At 46.3% G+C, this 9,691-nt stretch overlaps 1 long non-coding RNA gene across 1 annotated transcript; it reads left to right on the forward strand.

The window, feature by feature from the left end:
• Nucleotides 1–6,271: 6,271 nt before the first annotated feature.
• On the forward strand, nt 6,272–8,945 carry LOC107139942. The gene is made up of 2 exons (XR_001503222.2): nt 6,272–7,523; nt 7,648–8,945. It is a non-coding gene; the product is annotated as an uncharacterized LOC107139942 (long non-coding RNA).
• Nucleotides 8,946–9,691: the final 746 nt, after the last annotated feature.

The following is a 9,691-nucleotide window of genomic DNA, read 5'->3' on the forward strand; positions in this document are numbered from 1 at the left end:
TAAATCAGCACAACCACTACGGAAATCATTATGGAATTTCCTTAAAAGACTAGAAATGGAACCCCCATATGACCCAGCCATGCCCCTCCTGGTATTTATCCTGAGAGTTAAAGTCAGCACACTGCAGTGATCCGTGCATCCCATATGTCTGTAGAGCACAATTCACAGTAGCTGTACTGTGGAACCAGCCTAGGTGTCTGGCAATGGGTGATTAAAGAAAATGTGGTACAGATACACAACGGAGTTTTATTCAGCCATAAAGAAGAATGAAATTATGTCACTTGCAGGAAAATGGATGGAACTTGAGAATGTTGAGAGAAATAAGCAGAACTTGTATGTTTTCTCTCATATGTGAAACTAGAGAGGTAAAGGGGGTAAAGGGTGTGTGTGGGGATGTCAGGGAAATCAGTAGAGGAGAGGAGATGGTCCAAGGGAGGAAAAGGGGGAGGGGAAGGGGAAATATCATAGAATGGTTTTGGCCAAAGGATATTGTTATATTGGGTGCATGTATGAAGATAAAAGAACAAATCTCACTATTATATGCTTATCACACACTGATAAAAAAAATTTCAAAAACTCCCGAACTGTCCAAATTTCCAACAATGAACGCGTCACATATAAAGCGGTGTTTAAATTGCATGATAATTGCTATTTTCCCAGCTAATAGCTCCCCATCTCAAATTAGTACTTAATCATTATATCCAATCATTGAAAAAGAAAAGGTTTTGTTCTGCTTAGCAGTGAGCACCTAAAAAAACATCAGCAGATGAGAGAAAATCCTGTGTGGAGACAGAGCCTGTGGCACCTGCTGACCCTAGTGTAAGGAGGGATTGGGGAGCGGCCGGGGGGCCCAGGAGAGAATGTCCCCCACCATCTGTCTTGAGGCTCGTTATGTTGTCATCCTGCCACAGGCTTCCGTGGGGGTTTCCACGTGACCTTTCCAGTCCTTCCCTCCCACCCGGCTGATAGCTCGTCCTAGCTCGTCCTGTGGCCCAGCTGCACAGCGGCTGGGCAGGAGTTCCAACTCCGCTTCCTTCACCCTCCATCCTCCCTGCTCCTTGGCCACTGCTCCTTACTCTCCAGGAAGGGTCAAGGCCTGGCCCTCAGCTCCTTGTCCCTGCCCATCCCATGGATCCCACTGTCCTCCATACTTCTTTTTCTTCAACGCACCCCAGTGGGCCCCGAGAATCTGCCCGGGACTGGTTCTGGGAACTCCTACCCTCATACCAAAATCCTGTTGTAAAAGGGCGTGGCATTTAAACATAACTGGCACACATTCCTGTGGGCTTTTAAAAGTCAAAATACATTTGCCAAAAATACGTTTTTTCAACAGAGGAATTTTATCTACATCACATGACTCATGAGCCTCCCTGCTGGTGCATGGGAGAATCATTACCCATCACTAGATTTTTTTTTTTTTAAATTGCATGCTTTTTTTTTTTTTGATAAAATATATGTAACATAAAATTTCCAGTCTTAACCATTTTTGGTGTCAGTTCAGTGACATGGAGTGCAGTCACTTGGCTGGACCACCATCACCACTATCTATCTACGGAACATTTCCATTATCCCCCAGCAATACATGTTTAAAAGTGTCTAAAACCCTCCTGTTTCTGATTGTAGAGCTTTCTACTTAAATGTGTATGTGTATAGGAGGCAGAGGTCATAAACCTTTATGACCCCCTGGAGATGCGTATTGGAGCCGTGGTATGTCCTGCCTGCAGACCTGAACAGGACGGCCTCCCCAGCAGCAGCCCCGGTCTCCATTTATCTCTAGTCCCAGCTGCTCTGGGCGAAGATATCCTATCTCTCTGAGGTATGTTTTCTGGCTTTTCCAAAAGGACTTTTATGAATGCCACCTTTGAAGTCAGAGCATTCCAAACAGACCCTACGCATTTGCAAAAACTCCCAGCCGTTTTCCAGAAAGCCAGAACTTCATTATAGGCATATGGATGATTCAGGTCTGGTACCTGGCACAGGGCAGGACCTCAACCTGCAGTCAACATCAGCAAGGTTCACCAGGGACCCAAAGCAGAACAGCTCTGAAATAATCAGGATTCAAACCTGTTTTGTGCTTGTCCAAATGTGGGACTAACTTGGGACAAATCAGCATAATTTCCGTAGTGTTTAACTACCTGCACTTTTCAACTTGGCATATTCTAAAGAGATGGACATTGCCCTTGGGTCTGAATCCTGCATCTGCCTGTTGGGACAGGCCCAAGATATTATAGTTTATAGCGTATAGTTAGGCTCCCTCGCCAAGGCTTCCAGTGGACTGCTCTGTTTTCAGGGTGAAGCCAAGGCTGTGAATCAGTTACATTACAGTCAGTGTGCACTGAAGGTCAGAAACACTCTGATTCAGTGTATGTACTCAAGGTCACAAACATTTGCTGCTGAGCATGAGCCCACTTATGTAACCTGTTGGCAGTGAGCCTTGTTTGGCCTGCATATAAAAAGAACCTGTGGAAAAGATTCTTGGGAGGGCTGAATGGAACTGACTGGGGCAAAATGAAACTGGCTAGGGGTGGAGGCTGGAGGCTGTTGCCACCTCTGAATAAATCATGTCTACTACCTCAACTGCGTCTGCATCTTCTTCCACCTGCTGGAATCCCCAATCTCTTTCCTGGGCCTGAGCCTCGCCCTCCGCCCTTGGAAGGACAGTCTCATATGGAGCGGCCCAAACACGAGCAGGCAATGTGCTCTCCTGGACTCAGGCTTCTCATTTATGAGATGGGGCCAGCAATTCCTCCCTCTCAAGGTGGTCAAAAAATTAAATGAGACAAAGGGTGTGGAACTAAATAGCAGGCAGGTGGCAGGTGGCTGATAAATGTGACTTCCTCTGCCTGCCCCTGAACGATTTATACAAATTCCAAATAGCAAGCACACAACCAAGACTTACAGGATCTGAATCACTTGTGAGAAAAACAGAAGTTTCTTTCCCAGCAGGGTTCAGAAAATAAGTTGGGTGACCTCCAAGGCACATTTGAGCACAGGAGCCCCCTCCTCCAGGGTGTGGCCTTGAACTCCAGCACTAGGCACACAGTGCCCACGCCCCTTCACAGGTGTCTTTGAGGTCCCATGGACAAATAGCAAAATTGAACCAAGAAGTATGGCCTTTGGTGGACTTGTTTGATAGATTATTTATAAATCAGAAGATTAAAGAATTTTTCAAGAACCAGAGGCAGGAAAAAACATAACTTTTAAATTGGGAAAACTTGCACAGATGCCACTCTGCTCTGAGAAACTAAATTACCAAACTATATACACGGTTCTTGCAAGATACATTTGGCTCGTGATGGGACAAGGGAAATGCTATTAAGGAGGCAAGAAAAAGGAAATTACTGATTTCATAGTTTGGAGAGCAGATGAGTTTCAAGGTAGCAGATTGGCAAACACTGAAATCTCTTCCCCTTCTCACCAAATTCAAAGAAATCGTAGTTCAAAATAGAAAAAAAATAGTTTAAAAGCCCTCCACCATTCCTAAAGCCACCCCTCCCCAGGCTGCGAACCCCCCGGCCCACGGCTTCCTCAGTTCACCACGTCACAAGCTCTAACCCCACCCCATACATGCTGCTTGTGGGAACAGAGAAGAGGGGAGACAGGGAAGCTCAGGGCCCCTGTTAGGAGATTCTTTGTGCAGAAGCTGAATTCAAAATAAGAATGGCAGGATACACTTTAAAAATACAACTGGTCAAAGAGATTCTCCCCATGCATTCGGGGAGGGCTCGGGGTCTGTGGAGGAAGTGGGGCTGGTCTTCTGCTGGGGGTGCTCCCTCATCGTCACTTCTGGTAGTGGCAAGGCAAGGTTCCCGGGCAGAGCTGGAAGGAGAACCATTCTGCACTGAGGATGCATCTATTTTCCCCTTTATTTATTTGACCACTTATTTATATCAGTGAGGACAAATAAATATGGATACTCTATTCTACTTCGTTTTATTACTCAAAGTGTTCCAGCTTTGCCCACTGGGAACCCTTTCAGTTGACTCCAGTACCCCTTTGATACACCCCCACCGGTGTAGGTTTTGGTTTTATTTGATTTTAGCACCTTTGACTTTCTTAGATTATAAAATACTTCAGGTTCACCTTGTACCTTTCCAGCCCCAGTCCTAGAACCAGCTCTGGTTTCTTTTATTGGAGATTTTAGTATTAGACACCAAGAACTGGGGTGGGGGTGCTGGGGCTGGGGCTCAGTGGTAGAGCGCTTGCCTAGCACGTGCGAGGCCCTGGGTTCGATCCTTAGCACCACATGAAAATAAATAAATAAAATAAAAGGTGTTGTGTCCAACTACAACTAAAAAATAAATATTTAAAAAAAACTGGGGTGGGGGATGGTAAAGGGGAATGAAATGGATCAATTTGTTATGTGCATGTGCAAACAGGAGACACGATTCCATTTTTGCATATAATTATAATGCACCAATTTGAAAAAAAAAGAACTGGGCATTAGATGTGTTTGCTGCTGTGTTGGTATCATGACTTTTAGACCTTCTCAGCTGAGAGAGCAAAGAAATATTCATGCGTATGTATGAATAGTTCTACGGTAACCATCTACATAACAAGATCAACTCTGGTTCATGATGATGTCTCCAACTCTAACCCGTCACCACATGGGTCACCCCAGACTCTTTCTCTCGCTTTTCGGTAATTTCCCACTCCAGACAGAGAGGCACCTGGCTCCCACCAGCAGCCATCTATTGACTTAATGGTTCAAGTCTGGTAAACATGGACGTTGCATTTGTCTGCTGGGTGACTGTAAACTGTCCCCTGTTGCGTGCTGTGACATCTTGCTCTGTTGTCTCTGTTTTCAGTGAAGAGACTGTGGCATGTGATAGTCTTAGAGTGGGAGAAGAGAGGTGCTTATGGGTCAGGGGAGAGAGGGGAAGGTAAAGTATGGACAGCAATCACAAAAGGCATTAAGAATTCAGCAGGAACAGGAAGAGGTCTAGGAAGACCAGAGTCCTCGTTCTCTTCTTTGGAAATTTCCGGAAATGTTTCTAAAGGCTTGCGAATCATCCCAGGAGATGGGATACGAACCATTTTTCAAGGTTGTATAGGGCAAACCCTGGAATTTCAGTGGTTTCATGCAGTCAGTGCTCCACCCAATGTGGGTGATGAGGGTGGCCTCTCTTCATGGCCACATCCTCTCTGACATGAGGAGGAGAAAGAGCAGACTGGGGAATTCTGTGTCTTTAGGTACCAGGCTTGGAAGGGACTTGCCTCACTTCCACCCTCCACCCAACTTAGCTGCAAGGGAGGCTGGGGAATGTGGTTTCTCTGTCTACCCCAAAGGAAAAGGAAGTACAGTTTGGTTGAACACATAGTATTAGTCTCCACGTGGACTTAAGATGATTTACTTGGCTATTCAAGGAAAACATGACCCAGGAGACCAACAGGCTAGAGGCTTCAGGGAACATGGGAAAGGAGAAACCCCCACAGCGAACAGACTCAGCCCAGTCACCAGTTCCAACTACTCATGGCAGAAAGTCTAAGTGACTCATCTGGATCTGGCTAAAATAGCCACGGCCAAGTTAAGGGCAGAGATCCCATGAGAATTAGATGGTCTTCTCCAGCACGGAGTCTGCTCATGGGAGGAGGCAGCAGAGAGGGATGATGGGCACCTCTGGAGCACACACAAGCCAACCTGCACAGCAGAGAAAGGTGCCCCGAGAGGCCATTTCTGAGCCCCTCAGAATAGACCAGAAACGGTTTAACATGTCACTGTATCCAGGCACGTTCGGGAGAAGGAATAGTTGCAAAATAAAATTATATAACATAAAAGATAATAATAGCCTACACACACACACACACACACACACACACACACAGTGGGGGCGGGGGGAATCTGCAGAGCAAATATGTGGAAAGTATTTCCTCAAACAAGCAATGATTTTAAAAATGGTAAATCACCTCTAGATTGTTTGGGAAACAGGATATTCTTAGATTGAATATCACCAGTCCCTTTGCCCCTCAGATCCAAGTGACACTGTCTGCAGGCTACACCCAGAGACTGGGCCCAGCTCCAGGTCCTCTCATGGGAATGAGAAGTAGATGGAACCAGGGTGAAGGTGACTCGGATCCCACCAGGGACTCTGGCCCTGGGCTGGGCAGACAGCGGGGTCCCACCCAGGGTCACTCTGCATCAAGGCAATTGTGAAGTCCAGGTAGTAGTCAGGCAGCTTTGGGGTACCGGTCCCCTCTGTCTTTTTATTTTTTTTATTTGTAGATGGACAAAACCTTTTTTTTTTTTTTTTTTCACTTGTTTTTATTTTATGTGGTGCCGGGAACGAACCCAGGGCCTCACACATGCTGGGCAAGCGCTCCACCCCTGAGCCCCAGCCCTGGCCCTGCCTCTGTCTTGATGATCTATTTCTCTTCACGAATCAGCCCTGATGCTGACATCATTGGAACATGGCTGTCACACATGTAATTACATGTGGCCATCCACATGGACCTGATACTGTGCTTTGCACACAAAGAGTGAGCATGACATAAAGTGTGGCCTTGGATCTGTTACACAGTCCCCTTGAAGGGACATCCTCAGAGCAGGGGACTCAGGTGCTGTAGCTATAAATAAGTATGCATGATACGTTGCAAAGTGTTTTTAAAAATTATTGCTTGTGTTTGCTTCTCTAGGACCTTAATGTTTGCCGCTAATAGGATTTCAGAACTGGAATATAACAAAATGTGAAATGCCTTTTTATAGAGAGTAGCTCGTAATAGATGCTAATTGGATTTGGCACACCCTTGTAATTTCATATGGCTTAATATTAAAGAGACAGATTTTTGAGGGCCCCAGTGCAAGCTGATCTAGACCTTGAGTGAAGTTCATATTAAATACCATCTGTGAAACCATTTGTGCTCTTGATACTGAGAGGCGTTCCAAAGAATAAAACATGGGATTTCCAGTGTTAGTAACATTGGGGGGGGGGGAGTCAAAGACTTACAGATGAGAAAATTCACAACAGTTATCAATAAAGGTAAAAACCATAAGCAAATGAAACATCCAAAAATAGAGGAAATCCTTAAAAGGAGGAAGGTATATAATTTGTAAAATATATTATGGTCATGCACAATCATATTTTCCAAAAATAAGGCATGGGAAAATGCTCATGTCATAGGTGCAAAAAAGCAGGGCATATGTGCTTTGATCTTACTATAGATTGTCCTCCTCTGTCCCCCACCCACCCATCAGGGAGAAGAGAAGAGAAGAAGCCACTTCAAGGCAGGGAGAATGATAGAACTCGGGCAGGAGGAGGACGCGCTGGAGGAACGGAACCCTCACGGAGGTCAGGAATATCGTTTCAGACCTTATTTTGTGGAAAACCACCCCAGATCTCACACCGCCCCATCCTTCTCTCCCCAGTCCCCCAAGCCAGCGCCTGCAGCTCCCTGCTGCCCCAAGGACGGCCACAGAAACAGGACGGAAGGACCACAGCACCGAGCATCTCCGGCTGAGACTGGGCTGCAGGACTTAGTGAGCTGTTTCTGCAGATTGAGTGGCCGTGGGCTCAGGGGAGTCAGAGGTGGGGAGCCCAGGGGGCTGGGGGTGGGGGGGAAACAGGGTGTAGGTGAGGCCCGCCTGGCTCAGCCCCGCAGGCCTAGCCAGCTGAACACCTAAAGGAACCAGATGCCTCCTGCCCTCTTTAGACCGAGTCTGCCTTGGGGCTGGGCCACCTCCAGACCCTGGTGCAGAAATAGGTACAGCACAAGTGCCATCAGGAAGGGACGCGGCTCTTCAATTTCTCCCCTCCCAACTCAGCAGGACTTGGTGCCAACCACTGAAGCATCCATCCAAGGACTTTCACCTTTTGGGGGAGTCAGGGACATATGCTTGGCTTGCACGTATTCAAGGGCTGGGGAGGCCCACCTCCTGCCCGCCCCCGAGGGTCCCCCAGCAGCCCTCCCCCATGGCAGGCCACTGAACATCAAGGGGTGGCCAGGACCAGTGGAGGCCCCAGCCTTCCTCTCCGTAAAAGTCACTGGAGATAAGCCCTGGGGACAAAAATAAGAAAGGCTAACACAGGTATCATATTGGCTTTGCCATGGGAGACTCTGGTGGGGATGGAAGAAGTAAAGTAACATGCATTCTTCACAGTTTCTATTTTCTATATATTAGGAAGTCTGGACATCTTAAAAACCTTTCTGGCTGGGGAGAGACTGTCCCTCCCAGGGCAAAGGGCTCAGCTGGAGCATGCCTTAGATTCATAAGAGCCACACCTCCCCTGGGGTACCCCAAGGGACAGCATTCCTCGTCCTTTATGATCTTAGAGTCAGGGCCCAGGCAACCAGGAGGCACCTCTGCAGTTTAGCACCCATCAAGATTGGTTTTCCAGATTAACCCATCCTAAGTCGTTCACCCTGCCCTGCTGTCCCCAGGAAGCCCCATTAAAGGTCCTGGCTGGGGTCCCCCCCCCCCCCCCGTGGCTGGGCGTGGCAGGTGGGCGCTTCCCATTTCCAGGGCCTGTGAGTAAAACAAACTTCTGTTTTCTTCTCCTGTGTCCTCCTATGGCCACATCTGACTGACCATTACACGAAAGAACAAAATGTATGGGTAGTACTTATGCATTTTTAAAAAATCAAAAGAAAAAAAGAATTGGTGAGATCTCAGATGATTTTTTTTCTCTCCATGCTTCCCTACAGTTCTCAAACTTTCTGCAACGAACACACACAAGTTGAGTATCCCCAATTCAAGAATCCAAAATACTCCTAAATCCAAGTCTTTCTGAGTGCTGACTTGTTGCCATAAGTGGAAAATCCTACATCACGAAACTTTTTATTTTCATGCACAAAATTATTCAAAATACTGTATACAGTTACCTTCAGGTTATGTGTATAAGGCATACATGAAACATGAGTGGATTTCATGCTTATACTTGCATTCCAAACCCAAGTATCTTATGCATATGCAATATTACAAAATCAAAAAAGATCTGAAATCCGAAACACTTCTGGGATTTTTTTTCATTTTTCTTTTAAAAGTTGTATGTCCTATTTAAGAAATCCTCACCTTCCCAAAGAATGTTCTAATTTGAATTTTCAAATGAAACTGGCTGTCAGACCATTCACTTGGCTGGGGGGGGGGGATGTTACGATGGAGGGTGTCATGCCTGCTGTGGCCCCCTCTTCACCAGGATGCTGTCTGTCCCTCTCCTGGGTGGTAACACCAAGTTGGTCAGCATCATTGTAGGATCATGATGAGGGATTTCCTGCACCCTTTTAAGCCAATTTTGGTGAACAAGGGACACACTCGGGACAAGCATTCTTCATTGCATTTCCCAGGCTTCTAAAACTTCTACCAGACACATATTGGGAAAGATGTAGAGTGTTACCCACCTGGGTACAGCCCCAAACCTGTGTGCAATGAAATACATTGAGTACAATTTCAATGGCTGTGTTAAGTCCTGCTATTGGATTATACTAGGCTTCGGACCCCAACAAATAAACATCCATTGAAATGTTCTATCAGAAGTAAAGCAGTGTCCTCAACAGGTACCTGTGAAAGTAAAGGGTTAAAATAAGCAGGAGTACTTTGAGCCCAGTTAACCCTGTGGTTGGGAATAAGTTGGTAGCTGGGAAGGATCTAGACTCCTAAAACTACCAGCTCCAATGATAAATGTCTGTCTTCAAGGACATTTGAAGGATAGAAGTCTATTCACCTAAATGTCTCTTTGGGCTAATTTTTTTTGATAGA

This window comes from Marmota marmota, unplaced genomic scaffold, assembly GCF_001458135.2.
Source record: "Marmota marmota marmota unplaced genomic scaffold, marMar, whole genome shotgun sequence".
NCBI classification, from domain to species: Eukaryota; Metazoa; Chordata; class Mammalia; order Rodentia; family Sciuridae; genus Marmota; species Marmota marmota.